The sequence below is a fragment of the Lepisosteus platostomus genome, chromosome 5 (genome assembly GCF_059453375.1).
Source record: "Lepisosteus platostomus isolate fLepPlt1 chromosome 5, fLepPlt1.hap1, whole genome shotgun sequence".
Lineage (NCBI taxonomy): Eukaryota > Metazoa > Chordata > Actinopteri > Semionotiformes > Lepisosteidae > Lepisosteus > Lepisosteus platostomus.
The window spans coordinates 11019158-11039639 of NC_142615.1; the positions used below are offsets into that span (position 1 = coordinate 11019158).

Consider the following 20482-nt stretch of genomic DNA (forward strand, 5'->3'; position numbering starts at 1 on the left):
GAGATGATCTCCATATTCTACCACACTAACTAGTCCTAAACGTAGTACACACTTTTTAAAAACAATTTAAAATATTACACAAAGGCTGTAAAGCACACTCTAAATCGATCCGAATATTTGATTTCCGTGATCCGTTTAGGCAACATTAGGCAACGTGGTGTTTCTCCAGCAAAGCATTTCTCAGTTTTGTGAACTACTGGTGCTTTTAACACCCCAACTTGCATACCTCGTCAGGATGGCTGAGTGGTCTAAGGCGCCAGAGTCAAGGACTCCTGTCTTTCCATTGCTTGGGTGTTCTGGTCTCTGAAGGTGTGGGTTCAAATCCCACTCCTGACAGCTTTTCCCTCTCTTGCATTTTTCCTGTCTTCTTGTGCTCGCTGACAACGACAGAAAGAAGAAAACGGAGAAACCGGCTTGCGGGCACATGATGGGCAGGGAAATGCTTCGTGAACACTTCAATGTGATTAGCAGAAAGTCAAATAGGCTTCGATTTCTCCCTTAGGAACTGTTTGGGGTGCCTGTAATCGAGTAAAGATTTACGGTCAAGGTATGCATTCAAAGGTGAAAGACCGAAATATAAATCCAGAAGAAGATGTATTAAAACATATTGTTTTCCTTGCGGTTTCCCCTGTATTTCATTAAATGTGGCATTGTGAAATCAGCCTGTAGCCCTACGGAATGCAGCCACTCTCCCGGTGACAGCGGCAGGAGCCGAGAGGATTAAATCAGAGCTCGAACAGAGAGTTAAAAAAATATGGGCAACTAGAACATAGATCATAGAACATTTTTATTAAACTTTCCTATCTGCTCGGCCTTACTGAAGTATTTTAGCTGCATTTTAGCTTCTATTTATATACTTTACAGTAGATAGTGTTTAGTAAGAGAAGAGAGATACAAGCGCTAAACCCCCACAATAACCAAACCTTAACTAAAGCAGGAAGATCTGTTGCTTTAGCAAATTTCATGCAGTTTATTTCTGACACAAGACATAACAAGCTTGTGTATTTATGACAAAAAAGCAGGGCAGCAATTTATATCGGCCTTGAAATTGATATTGTTAAAAAGTGAGTTAAATGCAGATATAGTAAATATATGTTCTCATATAATGGTGTGTTTTTTTGTCTAAAAATCCTTCATGAATGGTTTAACAGACACCTTGCATAATTAAAAAAAATATATATTTACGAATATTAACCTTTTATACAGTAAAGTTTTGTTGTGAACATGAGCCCTGTTTATCGATGTCACCAACACAGTTCTGGATTTTATTCTGCCTTCCTACGCACATATGAATTTTCTTTCACACAACAGCTCGCATGTATGGTAGCGTATTAGCGCCAGGGATAAAAAGAATGATGTTGGCTTTTAAATGATAAACCATTTGCGTTTATACAAAATCACAATGCGTTGTCGCAGACATTGGGACATACTCTGTTTAAACATCTGTCGTTTTCTCTTATATTGGCTCCTGTGCTTCGGTCCATTTGAGAGAGAAGACACTGAAAAAGTCTTGTGAAAGTGGATTTTGCACCTACGCCAGTGCTGTAGTGGTATCATACAGACACCCATACAAATCCATCAAACGTTGGAAGCTCTGGAAGGCAACGTAAAATATTGCTCTGTCCGTTGGTGGATTAGGTATGCATGCTACATTTCAACGTAAAATGCAATGTAAAAAGATCAAATTTGATTCAAAATCGATTAATGTAAAAACCGATAAAGCTCATGTTTTTTTATCTAGTTTTATCTATATCTATATCTAGTTTTTCAAAAGTCTTAAAAAAATGTTTATCGCAATTGTGAAAGTTCGAGAAGGTGTACCAGCGCGTGCCTTTATATCGCCAGCTTCAGTCTCGCCTGTAGCTGCGAGAAGGTTAAAAGCGCACAAGTGATCTGTCTTTCGTCCAAATAATTGCTGGAGCAGCAGGACGTAGAGCACCATCCAGCAGCTGTAGACGATGTTCGAGGAAGAGCTAATTCTGTTTTCAGCACAGGGAGCAAGAATGAGCTCAGTCCGGCTCCCAGCAGAATCCATTCTGGTTTGGTTGCTGTCAGACTGTGCATCTGAGGCTTTTTGGATCGCAACGTGAAAAAAAAGAACAAAAAACAATTGCTCACATCGTGTTACTTCTACCAGAGGATAGGAAGATATCACTTAAAAAAATCAGCAATTAATATTTGGATCCGTGGCCTCATACTAATTATTTAACTATCAGATTGTGTTTCTGCAACATTTCATGCACAGTATGCCGTATTCAACAATAAAACAACAGTCACAACGAGGCCTTTACACCCAGTCTGGGGTATTTTCCCCTTTTATATTTTTGCCACTTTATATCGAACCTGTTATACTCCCAGAAGTGCGCAGTAGCTTATACTTAATACAAATATACAATTCAACGCTGGTATAAACAGATGTGTGCCATGTCTGCCTTTGTAAGCATTTGTTTAAAAAATAAGTTCACAATATGTTAAAAACACAAAAAGCACAAACTTAATAATACAACGATACAAAATCAAATCCAAATCATAAAGCCAATTAAGTACCTATCCTTTGAAAACAGAGAACACCTTTATATCTACAATAAAAAAGTGACATTTGTATCTACTTTTGAATTACTGTACAAAGCAGACAGAGTATTCCCTGAATTCAAAGATCAGATCTTGGCCAAAACAAGACAATCAGACGTGAGCTGAATTCAGAACAAGAGCCTCTGCTTCGTCGTTTATTGAGCTTGTGATCAAAGTCTGAGTGGAAAAAGATCGGCTATTTTAACTGTTTGAATGAAATACACAAAGGGCACCTTCCTTCGACCCAGTGTCAAACCAGCAACCTAAGGATTCCCTCTTGTTTCCACTACAGTCCTCCGCTCTACCAACTGAGCTACCAACAGATGTCAGAAGATGCTCTCTGGCATATACTGTCCGATGTAGTGAAATGTTCCGGATGATTTAAATCCCAGATCGACATCGTTTCCAACTCGTTTCCTTAGTCTTGTTTACCTTGAATTTAAGCCACATACCAGGATTCTACTGTATAAACTTCCGGAGATATTACAAAATGTTTGATGGAGCATCAATCTTTCCAGGCGGAAATTGACTCCTTTTCTTTCTCGAGGGATCATATTAAACATTTCATTTGGATCGAGAAGAGGATCACCATGAGACACAAAACAAACAGTTTCATTCTGTCTTTATTAGAATCTGTATTACAGCTAATGAATGTAAAGCCTTTAGTATGCGAGAGTGAGAGTTCAGTTATGCCAGGGAGTGTGAGAAAAGAGAACTGAAATTTAGTAAATTAATATTTAAATAGAGCGTAAATCTTCAAAGTGTCACTGCAAAATTATTACAGGGGTCTACCAGCTGCCGGACGTACTTGTTTTGGGACTATTTCCAATAAGTACCGCCTTAGTAGTTGTGTGTCCTTACTGGTATCTTTTAAACATTCGGTTATATACAAACGGGACAGAGACACAGTGATAATCTGATTTTAACATGTCCTGCATTTTAACTTACTGAACAGATAAATTGAAATGTTCTGATTCAGAGCCCCTGCAGTTCATGCTAATTAGAACCACAACAATACTCCTGAGTCCTGAGCACCACACTGAGCAAAGGTTCAGCTGAACTCTGACTTTGTTCAGCACGACTTGTTGTTGCAGTTGAGCTCAGAGCTGGAGATGATCTCCATATTCTACCACACTAACTAGTCCTAAACGTAGTACACAGTACACACTTTTTAAAAACAATTTAAAATATTACACAAAGGCTGTAAAGCACACTCTAAATCGATCCGAATATTTGATTTCCGCGATCCGTTTAGGCAACATTAGGCAACGTGGCGCTTCTCCAGCAAAGCATTTCTCAGTTTTGTGAACTACTGGTGCTTTTAACACACCAACTTATGCAACTCGTCAGGATGGCCGAGTGGTCTAAGGCGCCAGACTCAAGGACTCCTGTCTTTCCATTGCTTGGGTGTTCTGGGCTCTGAATAGAGGCGTGGGTTCAAATCCCACTCCTGACAGCTTTTCCCTCTCTTGCATTTTTCCTGTCTTCTTGTGCTCGCTGACAACGACAGAAAGAAGAAAACGGAGAAACAGGCTTGCGGGCACATGATGGGCAGGGAAATGCTTCGTGAACACTTCAATGTGATTAGCAGAAAGTCAAATAGGCTTCGATTTCTCCCTTAAGAACTGTTTGGGGTGCCTGTAATCGAGTAAAGATTTACGGTCAAGGTATGCATTCAAAGGTGAAAGACCGAAATATAAATCCAGAAGAAGATGTATTAAAACATATTGTTTTCCTTGCGGTTTCCCCTGTATTTCATTAAATGTGGCATTGTGAAATCAGCCTGTAGCCCTACGGAATGCAGCCACTCTCCCGGTGACAGCGGCAGGAGCCGAGAGGATTAAATCAGAGCTCGAACCGAGAGTTAAAAAAATATGGGCAACTAGAACATAGATCATAGAACATTTTTATTAAACTTTCCTATCTGCTCGGCCTTACTGAAGTATTTTAGCTGCATTTTAGCTTCTATTTATATACTTTACAGTAGATAGTGTTTAGTAAGAGAAGAGAGATACAAGCGCTAAACCCCCACAATAACCAAACCTTAACTAAAGCAGGAAGATCAGTTTCTGCTCGAGACAGACGTTTTCTGAACTGTAAATCTCTGGCTGGAGACGCTGTGTGTCCGGACTCAGAGGTTGTATAAGAAAAGACTCGGAGAGCTGCAGGCGCCGCTCATTGCTCTGCGCTCCCCGTGCGGAATGCGCGTGTCCTCCCTCCTTCATTACCTTCATACACTCCTCTCAAACCATATCAAACTCCTGGAATATTTCGGTGAACAGATACTGGATCTTTCTTTCCGAGATCATGGGCAGAAACAATAAACACGGTGAAAACAGGAAGGTATTCTGATCGTATAGAGAAATGCGCAAAAATACATTTCCTAAAATCCAATAAAATCTAGTTACATTCTGATGCTATTTTGATGTATCTGAATAGTTTTGGCACAGTTGTTACAGCAAAGAGACAAATAAACTTTTTTAAATTTCATTCGAGCTGTAGTTTTGAAAATGTTTTTTCAATTCTCTAAATAATACAAACACAAACACCCGTTGTAAGCGTCTGACCATTGATATTCTTGAATTATAAGACCGTACACACGCTGGCAGGCAGTTCAGCGAATATGATGCCCCTGCAGGGGCCGAATATTAGACAGACGTATACATACAGTCATCGTGTGGGGTTTATTCCCCCTCTACCGCAGTCTTTGCCTCTTGTCACATTTGCGCTTAATTGTCGATTTTTTGTATAGAACACCGAATATCTTGAGGAAGCCTGTCAAGCGAAGACTGATGGATTATTGAGGTGCAAACACTGGTTCAAAATCAACACCCTCTGCTATTGCCGTTGTTTCTTTGATAATTTCTTCAAATTCCTCATCTGACCTTCAATATCGAGGGATATTGAGCATAATACCATACAAATTGTAACTTTCTTTTGATTGCCAGTTTTATTAAAATGCCATCCCCTTTTACAGTTATTTTAGATGTTTGGCAAGGCGTTATATCCCCCCTCTCACCCTCAGCTAAAATATTTTAAAAGTACAACAACATTACATTATATTGAACAGCGTTTATGTTAACATTTATATTCAAATTAAGGTAAATATACGAAAATATTAAAATAGAACTCCGGCGATCTGTTGTTTTTGCTTGACAAGTTCTCGAACAGTTTTGCATTGTTTTTTAAATTACTTTAGCTGAAGATGCAACGGGAGCATAAGTGAATTCTCCCTCACTCACTGGAACATATAATTCTATGGGTGAATACTAACTGCTTGCAAGTTGCCAATGTCGGTAATTATTGGAAATTCCCGGTAATGTTGACTCTGGTACTCAATTGTTTGAGTAAATATCAAAATAGTTCAGGTTTTGCGGAACAATTAAATTTTTGCGGTGATGATGTTTACTATAGGAAGAAGTGCGTCCCTGGGTGGGATCAAAAAACCCACCTGGGGATTAATAACCGAAAACGCTAACCGATTGCACCACAGAAATGCTTACACCTTGCTTTTTTTCATTTACATACTTTTGGTGAACAAAAAAATTCGCTCGCATTTCATCTTTCGCAAGCTGTATGATTTAAAAAAAAAACAAGTTGTTCTGCAAAGGAAATGAATAAACGCATTAAACCAAATCAAGACCTCTTTGAGTGTCCCAAATTACATGTTCTGTAAAACAAGACAGGAAAAAAAAAGGTACCGCTGGAATTCGGACCCAGGATTTCCTCTTTATGAAACAGGTCTTTTAACCAGCTTTACCACAGCACTGGCAGAATACTATTCTTATACAGGTGGGTACCCACCCTCAAACCTTTGTTCTCTCGCTATTTTACCTTTGCCTACTGCCCTGTCTCTCTCACACCTGAAGAAGGCTCCACGGGCGAAACGTTGTGTTCTCGTTCTTCTTTTTTTCAGCATGGAATAAACCTATTACCTATTCTTTACAGCCTCTTGGACACACCGCTCTGAGACATCTGAGGTCGATGTGCGCTGAGCCTGGTCGCCGAGCAAAATCATGCCCAAGGGGGGTGGCTCTCGTGACGAGGTGGCCGAGTGGTTAAGGCGATGGACTGCTAATCCATTGTGCTTGGCACGCGTGGGTTCCAATCCCATTCTCGTCGGTTTATGTTTTCGACTTGTGATCCGTTTCTAAGTCGGACTTGCTTTCTTTAGCTACTGTAGTAGAGCAGTAATATTTCTAGCGTTGCCTGAACATGGCTTACAGCAGTAGCTGACAGATATAGTCTCTTAATATTTAGGTTAAATTTATGCTTTGTACTGCTTTCACCTGATATTAATAGTAGTCCTGATGAACGATTTAGGGACATGGCGCATCTTGAAAATGTTCTTGTTAATTTCAGTTTGGAAAAGATGCACTCACCAGAAGCAGAAACTGGTCGTATCTGCAAAATGCGCAATGCAATAGCAATGTCTTGCTATGAGTCCTTACCTGTTACAGGAGGCGTTGTAGGACTTTTTTAGTTCAGAAAAAGCTATCAATTCATCTTACATTTCTACTCCATCAATATTAGCAATGCTATCTTTACTAAGCTCTAAATATAGCTCTAAATAAATGCAAATTTTAAAATACATTTTAAAATAAATGCTATTCCATATGTTGTAACTTTGTGGTATTTAGAAATGTACACTGTGGACTTTATTTCACTTCTTGTTCCTAAGTCAGATTTTTAGTGCTCCCGAACGTTACTTCCAACCTGGACTGACAGCTCACCCGATCTGTTTGTGATCCGACCATGGAGTCGGGGGCTGTACCAAGCGCACGTTCCTTCCCAATGCTGAGGCGATCATTCAGAAGATGGTTGTGAAGATAGACAAGCTTTGTCGACTAAAAAACAAGGCAGGATATGCAAGAATACTAATCACTGGCGACAGTTATGCTCTCTTACTATTGAGACTCCTACATTGCGAGTTTTTTTGAAGACTTTGAAACTAAAGGAAAGTGGAGACAAATGAAACGGGCACGGCTGGGGTGAACCCACGATCTTCGGTTTACAAAACCGACGCCTTACCACTTGGCCACCGCACCTTCGAGGAAATATGGGAATAATGTTGTCCAAATTATTTTTTTTCTGAATCTGGTTTACATCGCCTGGAGGCAGCAACAACAATAAAAGGGATACTTAACAAGGAGATACGCTGTAGCAGTGCGACTCCAACAGATGCTCCTGAAGAGGCTGGAGGTTTAAGCCAGCTCCTTAGAGCACTCGGCCACGTTACTCTCAACAGAGTTGTTGTTTGACCTAGTGTTTTTATAACGCGTGGAATTGACCGCAGCTTCGTTTTCTGAGATGCTTTCTCTCACGTGGTGAAATCTCGACCTCTTTGGCATCTCTGGCTATAGTTCTTCTGTAGAGCAGGCTTTCACACCTCTGCTTTTAGTGCCCTTGAGGTCATTTTATTTTTACAGGAAGACGCATTCCCTAACGAACTCTCCTGTTTTAGAAATGCTTCATAAGGCGTGTTTGATTCAACGGACAAACAGTATACTAATTGTACAATGCAGATTTATGCGGCATTCGTACTGGATTTGAGTGGGATTCTGAAATACTTCTTGCAAAGGTATTCAGACTTTCTTGAACCTATAATAAAAAAACAGACCTGAAACTCCCTAACTTCCAATCTCTGATGTTGCTGTCCTTAAACTCGGACGTGAAGTTCTGCAGACGTGTGCATAATGTCCTGTTTTCTTACAGTGTAGACATTTTGCTGTTCACGCTCCGCATTCATCTGCTTTGTGCATTGTTAGTCCGCACCTGTAACATGTAATGTCAGCCGTCCCCTGTTCTTCTATATCTCTAGCATGACTGCGTCCGGCTGCTCGGCTTTTGTTTGTAAAGTTTGAGCGAGCGCCCCGTTCAGTGTCACTTTGTCACTGTGGTCAGAAAGCATTCTTGATTCTGCTTGAGCTGCTTCATGAATTCTAGCGACTGTAAGAGCTCTTTCCAAAGTCAGCCCTTCCTCCTGCAGCAATTTATAGTCTCTTATGTGCACATTTTTCCACAAGTTGATATCTTAACATGTCAGTTTCCAATACTCCAAAGTCACAAGATTTAGCCAGTTCTCTTAGTGCAGTCACAAAAGCAACAACAGATTCGTCCTGAGACTGAGTTCTCTGCCTAAATTTATGCCGTTCCAAAACCACTTTTCTCCGCGGTGTAAAGTAAGCGTCTAAGGCAGCTACAGTCTGTTCATATGTACCTTTTTCTCCAGGGAGGTTGGCGAAAATCCGCTGCACGGGAGCCCCGATACAGTGCAGTAATGTAGCCCGTCTCACGGCATCCTGAGCTTCTGTAGATCCACTGGCTATTTAAAAAAATCTGTACGACTCCATCCATATCTTGTATTCCGTATACAAATACGGAGGTCCGAGGTTCAGTAGAAATGGTGGAAAAAGCTGAGCATAAGCAAAGCTTCTCGGCGCGGCTACCATATCTTCCATGGCGAAAGCTAAACGAAAAGTCCGAAAATTCAGAAGTTCGTTTCTACCAGCAAGAGAACTAAAATCAGCAGTGTTCCGCTCGCTTTGAGTCCGTTAACCACTCATCTCTCGTCGCCATAAATGTTGTGTATCTTAATAAGGAGACGTTTTCATATTATTTTAACTATTTTATTAACTACACAGATCACGCCCTTACACCATACTGTATATTCCCGCCTTCTACTCTCTCGTTCTGTTGTCTCGCGATGTCTACTCACTAAACTACATTTAGCATGACTTCTTGTTGCAGTTGAGCTCAAAGCTAGAGATGATCTCCATATTCTACCGCCGTAACTAATCCGAAACGTAGTACACAGTACACACTTTTTAAGTGAACTCAGGTTGTTAAAAAATTAAACCAGCGCCCTGTCACAGAAACGCACCCCAGTCTCCCGCGCAACAAGCGGGGGTACTCAGCACTATACTAAAGAGGAGCGCTTGTCTGCAGCTGAGCGTCAGCTCTGTTTACTGTCAGCAGTCATTTCCTCATTTCCAAATACTTTTTCACCTGCTTTCAGCTTTTAAACTAAACGCTCAAGAAGTAATTAATGTCAGTTGGAAGTCTGTTTCTGTTGTCTCAGCTCTTGATAAAGAAAAGCCGTGCATGGGAGACTCCCTCTCTGAAGAAGTTTGCAGTCACCCTGCGAGGGAGAAGAGCCATCAATCACCGAGGCAACCACTGAGACAGTTAACATTAAACACGTGAAATGCGAGATGTTGTGATTTTTTTCCCGCTTAAGGCTTCTATCGTTTCTACTCTAACGAGAAAGACCTCTTTATTAGAAGTGAGATTTTAACAAACGTCTCCAGGGTTAACTGCGACCTGAACGTAACGCCTTAGACCACCAGCCATCTGGCCTGTGGCACTTAGAGCAGTGCTCAATAAAAATGATCAAAAACCGAAAGCGCTTCTTATGCGGATCAGTATATTCCGATACCACTGGTTCTGCAGAAGAAATAAGAAAAGCCGAACTCAAAGCAGTGTGTTGCCATTACGGGTACTCTGCAGCTGCTTTAAGATCTACTCACACCGTGTTGCCATTAAGGCTACCTAGTTAAAAAAAAAAACTTATCGTCATCTTTTTGAACGTGATTATTAGACACCCGTTAAATCTCCACCGAGGTTTCTTGAGAGATCGTTCAGCGAGCGAGTATTAAAAAACTACGTCGCTTCCAACCTCTGCTCTCACTGTAAACTCGGACGTGATGTTCTGCAGAGTTGCAGTGTGCCTTTCCTCTTGTCGTATTCAAGAGTACTCACTGTGTGAGCTCCTCACTGCGTGTTCTGTACTCTACTGTGATTTAATTTAGATGATTACGTGGAGTAGAGTGACAAGAACTACTTGAACATTTTCGGTTTGTGAAATGAAACACTAAATACACTACTGTAAATACAAGTAATGGACATTTAAAATAACCACAGTACAGCTAGAAGAGTGAAAGATAAAAGACTATTTAGGATGACATTCACAATAGACACAATAAGAACAGCACAACCGCCCGAACAGGGACTTGAACCCTGGGCCCTCAGATTAAAAGTCTGATGCTCTACCGACTGAGCTATCCGGGCTCTGAAAGAAGGTCAACACTGTCGGGATGACCACTGACAGACTTTATCCAGAAGCGACGGCACCACTCCCAGTAGAATGAGTGAGAAATACAGCATGACATGGGTAGTTAAGGGGCTCCCACAATCCATCTTTCCTCACATTACTGATTTTTTTCAATAGCATTTTGACCTTTTTTCACATTCAGATTTTTTTCTCATTTAATAAAATCTTTTAATCAACAACATTAAAATGCGACTGGTGCAATCAGCATCCATTTTTTCAGGATAGTCGAGCGGTTTAAAACAGCAAATTCACAGCTTCGTGTCTTTTAAGCTTTGTGTTTCACTCTCCAAATAGAGGCACGGGTTCAAATCCCACTCCCGACAGTCAGGCGTTTTACCCTGTCTTTTTTACCTGCCTTTACACTGTTTCAGTCTTGTTGTGCTCACTGACAATCACAGTACGAGGGAAACGGAGAAACTGCTTAGCAAAAACATAACAGACAGAAAAAAGCTTCGTAAATACGTGAATGTGATTAGCAGCAGTAAGGTATGCATTCAGGTGTTTAAGGCTGATTTATAACAGCAGCAGAAGAAAGGTGCAGCACAATGCAATTTGTGAGAATTCGCGGGTTTTTATGCTGCTTGGACTTCTTTCAAGCCTATGAAGTGACCCCCGTTTTATTTTCATTTTCAAACTTCAGAACCGAATAACAAAGAGGTTTCATGTGTGACAGCATTCCGTTGCAAATACCGTTTCCACGATGTATTCAGCGACGGGAATGAAATATTTAGTGCTGGCTCAAATGCGAGGAATTTCAGAAAAACCTGGAAAAGCAACGCTTGCAGTAAATGACAAATCTAAAGCGTGTAGTCAGCATGAACAGAACAACGCAATGCTCTGTAAAAACGATCTGAAGCCGCAATTACTCTTTTATCTCGGGCAGTTCATTCCGATACGATGTTTCCGCAGAATAAATTAAATGCCGAACTTGCCAAGCAAGTTTAATACTTGCTTGTGAGCCCTAGATAAATTGGCTGCTGCAATTTCAGCAAGCGGAGTTCTGCTCAGCTGCCTGTAGTACACATTGCTGATTCCTTTTGTGAGGGCACGGGCAATCTTTCAACGATAAGGCTGACGTGCCTGTCGAAATTGTGTTTCCCTTTCACTGTGTTGTATTTGCCCTACTAGTACAACATCAATTGTGATGTCATCATTGCCCATTGGTTTGTCTTGTTGTCATTGTGTATTTTACATTACAGGAACTGAAAGTACTGAACTGAAGGTACTGAAGGTAGGAACTGAAAGTACAGACTGCTTTAATTATAAGAAAGTTTTTTTTCTGCTGTTCTCTTTCCTGATGTATTTGAAGGCTATTGGGCAGCAAGGATTTATCTTCCTGAACTCTCTATATAAGATATGGGTCCATGATCATCTTAGTTTAGATGTACCTTTTAAAGGTGGTATTATTCTCCATTGTTCAACCTTCAGACATACTTGGAAAGTTTTAGGCACAGACTTAATCTTTCTTAATCCCCTTTTATCCTGAGGTGACGTCCCAGACGAGCTTGCCCCCTGGGAATATTCACTGTGCTCTTCAGGATTTTTTTCTGATTCTACACAGATTTTTTCTCCTTCAAACATGTCACCACTGTCTGTGCTGCCTTGTGCAGCCCATGCATCTTCTGTATCTCCTGATGAACTTCTGAGCTCTGTGTTGCCTTCCAAACTATGTCTCTCACTTTGACTTGAAATATGGACTATAGATTGTATACTGTCATCTGGTTTTGAATCCTTACCAATACTCACCTCCTTCTGCGCCCTAAGCACTTGGATTCTTACTTTTTTTCTATCTTCATGCCAAATCACTGATAACCATTTCCTGTTGCTGGAGCAATCCTCTCCAAGGACTCTGTTTGACAGTGTTGACCACATATTGTCATGCCACTTAATTTTTTTTTCTAGCTTAAAAAACTTCAGAAATTCTTTGATCTCATTCCCTACTCCACCAGCCACAGGTCTGGCCTCCTACTTCTCTGTCCTCCTTTAACATGTGGCATTGCCAACAATCTGAAAAATAGGGAACACATCTGAATGAAGTGGAAACATAATTGAAATTCAACTCCCAATGGATGTTAATAGTGTAGGAGTGCAACAGATGTACAAATCCATTCAATGTTTTTATTTCTGTGTTTAATTTTTGAGGGACCCTATATTTTGATATAGCATCAATCACAAAACAGCATTCTGTCAATGTCACGACCACCAGCCAACTGGTGGAGATCAACATGTGTTAATCCACCACCACATGCTCTACTGTGCGGCAAGCAGCACTGTTTTAACCATTCAAACCCGCTTCCCGCTACTCGGTATTGAGTCTTCTCTTTGAGAGCTCTACCTCGCGTTTACTCTGAATCTCGCTTACTGGTTATGGACTCTCTTTTGCCTCTCGACCTTGGACCTCGCCTGACGTTCTGGATTGTTCGCCTGTCTCAATAACTACTTACATCTGCACAGGATCTGCATACCTTTTCACTGAGGATTTCTGACAGTCACAGCCACATAAAAACTAGAAAAGAAGTATGTGTTTCTTAAAAAAAAATACCCCCCAAATTGTTTTTGTTTTTTTTAAAGTCAACATATCTGGGTTGTGTTTGCAAGATTTTTAAAAATTGCAAAGTTTGTGTGGGTATGATTGTAAAAAATCAAATCATAACTGAAGAAGGCTCCATGGTCAAAACATTGTGTTTTCTTCTTCTCTTTTCAGCATGGAATAAACCTATTACTTGTTCCTTGGAGATTACCATGTGCCAATAAGATATGATCACTGTATTGACCATATACAATTTCTTGCATTAGGAATTCCTATTTTGCATACCACAGCTTGCTCTCCTTGAGACACACATACAGGGAGAGAAGCTGGGGGTCAGAGCACAGGGTCAGCCATTTATATGGCACCCCTGGAGCAGTTGGGGTTAAGGGCCTTGTTCAGGAGCCCAATGGAGTAGGTGTCACGCCCTCTGCAGCCAGAGGGCGCTCCTTCTCTGTCCTGTCCCTAGTTTCCGGTCTGCTGTCCTTCCGGTCTTTCTCTTTCCCTTGGGCTATATATTTCCGGGTCTTGCACTCTGTCCTCACTCAGCATTGACGTTCGGATGTCCTGAGACCCGCCTAGCACCAGGGCGCCCCACGTCCGCTCCCTGAGGGCATAGGTTTCTATACGGCATTCCTGAACTCTTTGCACTAATGAGCCCGGGCCTTTTTCCCGTCTTGCCGCTACACATATGGGTCTTTTTCCGCTCTCCTGCTCCCCACGGTGAGTCCCTTTGGACGTCCGTGACAGTAGGATTCCTCTGCCGACCGTGGGATGTAAACCAGCAACCTTCCAGCCACAGGTGCAGATCCTTAGCCACAGAGCCACCGCTCTGCCAAATGTGCCAATTCTTTAAAGGAAGTCCAAAAAAATGCTAATTTATTTTTAAAAATAGTTGCTGTAAATAACATCAGTGGCTATTGAAGAGTACATACAAGCACAGAGACAAGTTAATAAACTTGGAATGACTACTTACAGCTCTGGAAAGACCGAAGATATTGTTTCCGGTTGTTAAGGAACAAGTAATAGGTTTATTCCAGGCTGAAAAAAAAAGAAGAGAGAAAACAATGTTTCGGCTGTGGAGCCTTCTTCAGGTGTGAGAGAGAAAAGGCAGTAGGGAAAGGTAATGTAGTGGGAGAACAAAGGCTGGGAGGGAGGAGGAGTGAGAGATGGGAGCAGGGGACAGAAAGAGAGGGCAATCAAGAGGTGTGAAGTCAGAATAGGTGTTGAGATGTGTGAAATACAACTTCCAATGAATGGAGAAAATTTAGTAGAATAGTAGTCTGTTGTTTAGAGAAGGGGGAAGGTGTGATCCTAGCTGCAGGATAAGTTTGGTTTCGGTAGTCTTTCTAATGTATGAGTTCAGAAAACCATCTTTGAGAACACAGATGGAGAGATTAGAGTGGTCATGGCCATCAGAGGTGAAATGAGAAACAATGGTTTTTGGAGAGATCTTTAATCTTCACAGCCCTGACATGTTCTCTGAAGCGGTCTCCAAGTCTCCTTCCTGTTTCTCCAATATAGAGAGAAACTGGGCATTTACTGCAAGAGATACAGTAAATAAGGTTGCTGGAGGTACAAGATGCCATCTGGGTGATCTAGAATTGTCCTGAGGGGCCTCGAATGAGTGTGGTGTTGGATGTGTACTTGCAGGCGATACAGTGAGCTCTGTTGCAAGGGAAAGTACCTGGTGTGGATGGTTGCTGAGGGCGGTCAAGGGAGCTGTGAACAAGAAGGTTGTGCAGATTAGGTGATTGGCGATATGAGATGATGGGGCGGTCAGAAAAGAGGGCCCCAACAGAGGGATCTTCCTGTAGGATGGAAAAGTTGTCGTTAACAGTCCTGGGGATAGGAAGTGTGTTAGGGAAGCACCAAAGGAATGCGGTTGTTATGGTGGGAGTTCCTGATTGGGTTGATGGTCCGAGGGGTGTTTTTGGCTCGGCAAGGGTCCTGTCAATAACACTGCTGGGGTATCCTCTGTTGATGAAAAAGGATTACTTTTTGAGGGTTTGGTTCTGGAATTCAATGTCGTCGCTGCATATTTGTTGTAGCCGAAGGAACTGTGAAAAAGGGAGAGATTTTTATTATGTTTGGGGTGAAATGAGCTATACAAGAGATAGCTGTGTGAATCCGTATGTTTGTAATAAACAGAAGTGGAGAGTCTGTGGTAGTTGATGTCCAGAAACTCAAGAGTAGTGGAAGATATGTTAACTATATATTTGAGGGACAGGTGGAAGTTGGTGAAATGGTGCAGGAAGCACTTAAGCTGATCGTTGGAGTATGTGGCGGCACTGATGCAGTCATCAATATATCGCTTGTAGAGGTCAGGGACATAGCCAGTGTAGGAAGCGAAGAAGCGTTCTTCTACCCAGCCAACAAAGATATTGGCATAGCTGGGTCCCATTCTGGTGCCCATGGCAACTCCACTCACCTGTTGGTAAAAAAGTTTTTGAAGGAGAATGCGTTCAGTCTGAGAACCAGTGTTTCTGGTTGTTGTCCTTTAATTGATCTGCCACCAAAACATTAATCCTAAACAGTCAAACAAGTCCATGTGATGAAAACCCTTATGCTCTTCAATGTTTTTTTATGGATTGTGCATCTGCACTAATTTCCCCCCCTCCCTCTCATCAGCTTTTAGATGAGAGATTCTGACCACTGTATAAGATCAGAAGCAGTAGAAGAAACAGGCTTCTTTTCTGCTTATTTAACACACTCCTAATGCAAACAACACATTATGAGTACAACGGAAAGGTTGCACCAAATGGGATCAAGCAATTTAAAACATATGTTCAGGGTACAGGAAAGTTGTTATAGAGATGAATGGTATTCATGAAACAAATAATGTTGCAAAAAACTTTGCCAAAAGTCACAACCCATTTAACATTCATCAGACAGGTTGAATCAGTTGGATATCTCTTAGGTTCAAAATGCACTCAACGGCTGTATAATGCAAGCTCAAGAGTCAAAAGAACAGTAGTGAACTACAGTTTTTACAATAATAAACAGCCATTTGATCTTGTGAACGATCTATCATACACCCTTGAAATGATGTTACAGATTTGGAAGTTTGCACAGCTTGTAGTCTTTCTAACTCCATGAGACACACAGACAGGGAGAGAAGCTGGGGGTCAGAGCGGGTCAGCCACTGTGCTCTTGTGCCAAACAGGTCATACAAAGACTGCCATTCCTTATATCTTTCCCTGAACCTGTGCGTCACTTCCTCACCTTCCAGAAGCAAAATATCGAGCTTCCACACACCCTTCCCCACAGTAACAGCTGTTGGAATAGAAATTGTACATGACAGCAGACAATGGTCAGAGAAAAAAAAAAGGGGTTAGGCCTGCGGTCGTGCAAGTAAAATCACGTATCAAACAAAATGCGTGAGGCTTGGGTCCCATTAGACTAGTCCCATGTGAAACCTGCCCTCCCCTGACTATGAAGTTTGAAGCCATCTTTCAGTTTAAAATCTTTACATAATGTTTGCAATAATATTGATGATTTATCAAATGGGACCCGTCTCTCGCCCCTCATTCTGCCTTCTCTTTCTAAAAGAGAATTAAAATCCCATCCCAGTCAATATACTCAGTTCCTGAATTAGGACATATCTGTCATGTGAGCAACTCAGACAATATATATTTAAGAGTTTAAATTAGACATTCATGAAACCCAGATACACCACCAGTGCTCTCCCTGGTTTCACTACAAGGTGCTGACGTACCTCTACCATCTTATTTTTAATTAGAACAGCTATACCATCAGATTTATTTTCTTTGGACCCACTCCAGATTGATGGGCCCAATGTCCCCAGTTCTTCCATATCCTTATGGCAGTTTTTAAAGGGTAACCCACACTCCTGTAACAACACAATATCAGCATTTACCTTCCTCACAAATGATAGTATATTCCTTGCCCTTAACTTGGAGCGAATGCTTCTCACATTTATGGACACAATATTAAGAGCCATACTTAAAGTAGGACCAGGGGAGACTTAAAGCTCTGGCTACAATCATTCAGTAGGTGACACCTACCCAACAGGCCTCCCCCCCCTTTTGCTTTAATTGTCTCCTCCTCCACCACCCCCACAATCCATAGGATATATCTCCACCTGCCTTCCTTGAGTCTCTGGTTCTAAAGCTTGGTCAGTAAGATCACATATATTGGAGACATCTAAACCCATGGGAAAACCTACCTGAGGACTCGGAAAATGATCTTCCCTCACTCTTCTGCTCAGAGTTAAATCATTTTCTAAATCTAATGTCTCTTTTAGACTGCACCCTGTGTTCTGTACATTTCATTTGAGCACTTTCAGTCTCCACAGGTGGCAGGCTATTGGAAGAGCATTGGTCTTCCCAGTTTTGTTCTATTTGCAAAGGAATTTGGACAGTCTTTAAACACATGACCTTCACACTCACAGAGATTACATTTCCTCACGCTTGTACATTCAGTATATGCATGTCCAATTTCCTTGCACTTACCACACACCACCTTTGTACAGGCATCCACAAAGTGACCCAGCTCCCCACATCTCCTGCACAGTTTTGGCTGCCCTTGGTAGAACACAAGGCCTCTATTTTCACCTAATCCAATCAAAGAAGGAATGTGTTTAAATCCACCATAACCATTTTTTGTCTTCATGCAATGAAACAGGTACTCTCCATGCACAGTTCCAGATGCCATCATCATCCAAGACTTTCTGAAGCTCACCTTTCACTAAACAATACTTAGACAACCATGTCACAACATCTTCCTTCATCACCATCTCATTAAACATGCGAACAATCACAGTTCTATGAATTAATAATAATTGCTTACACTTATATAGCACTTTTCTGGACACTCCACTCAAAGCGCTTTACAGGTAATGGGGACTCCCCTCCACCACCACCAACAATGTGCAGCATCCACCTGGATGATGCGACGGCAGCCATAGTGCACCAGAACGCTCACCACACATCAGCTATCAGTGGGGAGGAGAGCAGAGTAATGTAGCCAATTCATAGAGGGGGATTATTAGGAGGCCATGATTGGTAAGGGCCAATGGGAAATTTGGTCAGGATGCTGGGGTTACACCCCTACTCTTTTCGAGAAACGCCCTGGGATTTTTAATGACCACAGAGAGTCAGGACCTCGGTTTTACATCTCATCCGAAGGACGGCGCCTGTTTACAGTATAGTGTCCCCGTCACTATACTGGGGCATTAGGACCCACACAGACCACAGGGTGAGGGCCCCCTGCTGGCCCCACTAACACCTCTTCCAGCAGCAACCTTGGTTTTTCCCAGGAGGTCTCCCATCCAGGTACTGATCAGGCTCACACCACATTAGAAAGATCCATCAGCTTCTGCCATTCAAACATTCTAATCAGGCCCACATCTTTTTTTCTCCTCTATTTTCATCCAAAATTCTTCCAGTAACTTCGCTGATTGAAACTAATGTCAAAACCAATTCCCTTCAGCAAAGTGATTAAGCATTTGACATCTAATGCCTTAATCCTTTCTGTAACACCTTCCTTGAAAAGTCCAACCGTGAAATATCACCAGAGTGAGCCGAACCCTCACCACCCTTATACACCAAACGTGAGCAAAAGTAACGGCGCATGCCGACTCTACAGGCCGCCATGGCCGTTACAAATGTGTCAAAAGCAAACTAAACCTAAACCGAAACCTCTTCTTTGCACCAAACCCACCAAAGCCCTATTCCCTTAATCTTACACTTATTCAAAAACTCCACTCTTGACTTCTGGGTTTAACCCTTTACATCTCCAACACTGGTTAGAGACTCAGTGTGTCCCAGGCTCAGCGGTTATATAGGACAGGACTCGGCGAGCTGCAGGTGAAACTCGTTGTTCTGCGCTCCCCGTGCGGAATGCTCGTCTCCTCCCTCCAGACTCATCAAACCGCCTTCATACTCTACAGCGGGAAAAAAAAACTCCCTTTACTGTCTTCATACAGTACATCCCTCTTAAATCCCAGAAACACAGAAACTCCGGGGCGTTTCTGTGAGTCAGTACTAGGTTTCTCTGTTCGAGGTTACAAGCAGAAACAATAAAAGCGCTGAAAGCAGGAAGTTATTTCTGCTCGTAGGCATAAATGTGTAAAAATAAATTTTCTGATTCCTAAAACCTAATAAAATCCATGTAAGTCTCCTTTTCGTCCCCAATGCATATAACTGAATATAAACCAGTCAAGTTCAGCTACTTTTCTGATGTATATGAATACACTAGTTCTGGTGCAGCTCTTACAACAAAGATACTTAAGAACTTTTTTTTCATATGAGCTCTTGCCGTTTTTAAATTGATTTTTTTTTCATTTCAGTAAATCACACGAAACAGCAGCAACACTCATTGTAAGCATCTGACCAATCACATTCCTGAATTTTAAACCCATTTAGTATTTATTTTTAACTTGTTTTATTTTTTTTTAATTTTAAAACCTGTTTTAAGTATTCTTGCCATTTTTAGCATATTGTAAGTGGATTTTTTCAAATATTTTATTTTTTAAATCATATCAACCCATTGTATGTTCCCATTGATAATTCCTGAGCTTTATAACTGTGTATTATTTCTTTTTACCTTGTTTTAATGTTTTTATTATTTTACAGAGCTTTTTAATATATTGTGAGCATTTTAGTGTCATTTTAAAATAGGACTATCAATGCTCCTGACTTTTAATCCTGTATTTATTCTGACATTATTCTCTCCACCTGCAGATGAGGGAGGTATTTGATTTTAAATTTGTTGATTTGGGGGGAAAATGTACATTCATTTCCTTGTATGTATCACCAGTGGGAAACTTTTTTTGGATGAATTGCATTTTTGGATGAATTGCAATCTTTACTTCAAGGCCTTCAGACTGATATAGAAATGACGGGAGATTTAAATGACACATTTGATAAATCAGACAGGAACAGCATAACATCTAAAATGGCAGAACCCTCTTAAGTACTGAAAAAGTTCTGGCATATTCATAATAAATAACATTTATTTAATTTGAAGCATAAAATTTGCTTTAAAAAGAAAACCACAATTTGTACGATATCATATTTCAATATGACGTTCAGATGAAGGATTTGAAGAAGCAACAGCGATAGGAAAGTACATTGATTTTGGGACAATGTTTGCATCTGAATAATCCTTCGTCCTGGAAAGAAGGGAAAAAAATGTTTTGATTCTCAGTCTTCAGGATCCCCAAAAAAATGTGCAAATTTGTTTCCGATGTATTTTGGATAAAGATGTAACTCTCATAGAAGATACATTTTATCAGTTGAATGCAG

The 20482-nt window shown here is 41.2% G+C and overlaps 3 non-coding genes across 3 annotated transcripts; 2 read left to right on the forward strand and 1 right to left on the reverse strand.

Moving 5' to 3' along the window:
- The first annotated feature begins 229 nt into the window (after positions 1-229).
- Positions 230-336, forward strand: trnal-caa (transfer RNA leucine (anticodon CAA)). The gene is made up of 2 exons: positions 230-267; positions 302-336. It is a non-coding gene; the product is annotated as a tRNA-Leu (tRNA).
- A 3580-nt stretch (positions 337-3916) lies between these two features.
- On the forward strand, positions 3917-4027 carry trnal-caa (transfer RNA leucine (anticodon CAA)). Its single transcript has 2 exons — positions 3917-3954; positions 3982-4027. It is a non-coding gene; the product is annotated as a tRNA-Leu (tRNA).
- A 6541-nt stretch (positions 4028-10568) lies between these two features.
- trnak-uuu (transfer RNA lysine (anticodon UUU)) lies at positions 10569-10641 on the reverse strand. The gene has a single exon. It is a non-coding gene; the product is annotated as a tRNA-Lys (tRNA).
- Between the last annotated feature and the right edge of the window lie 9841 nt (positions 10642-20482).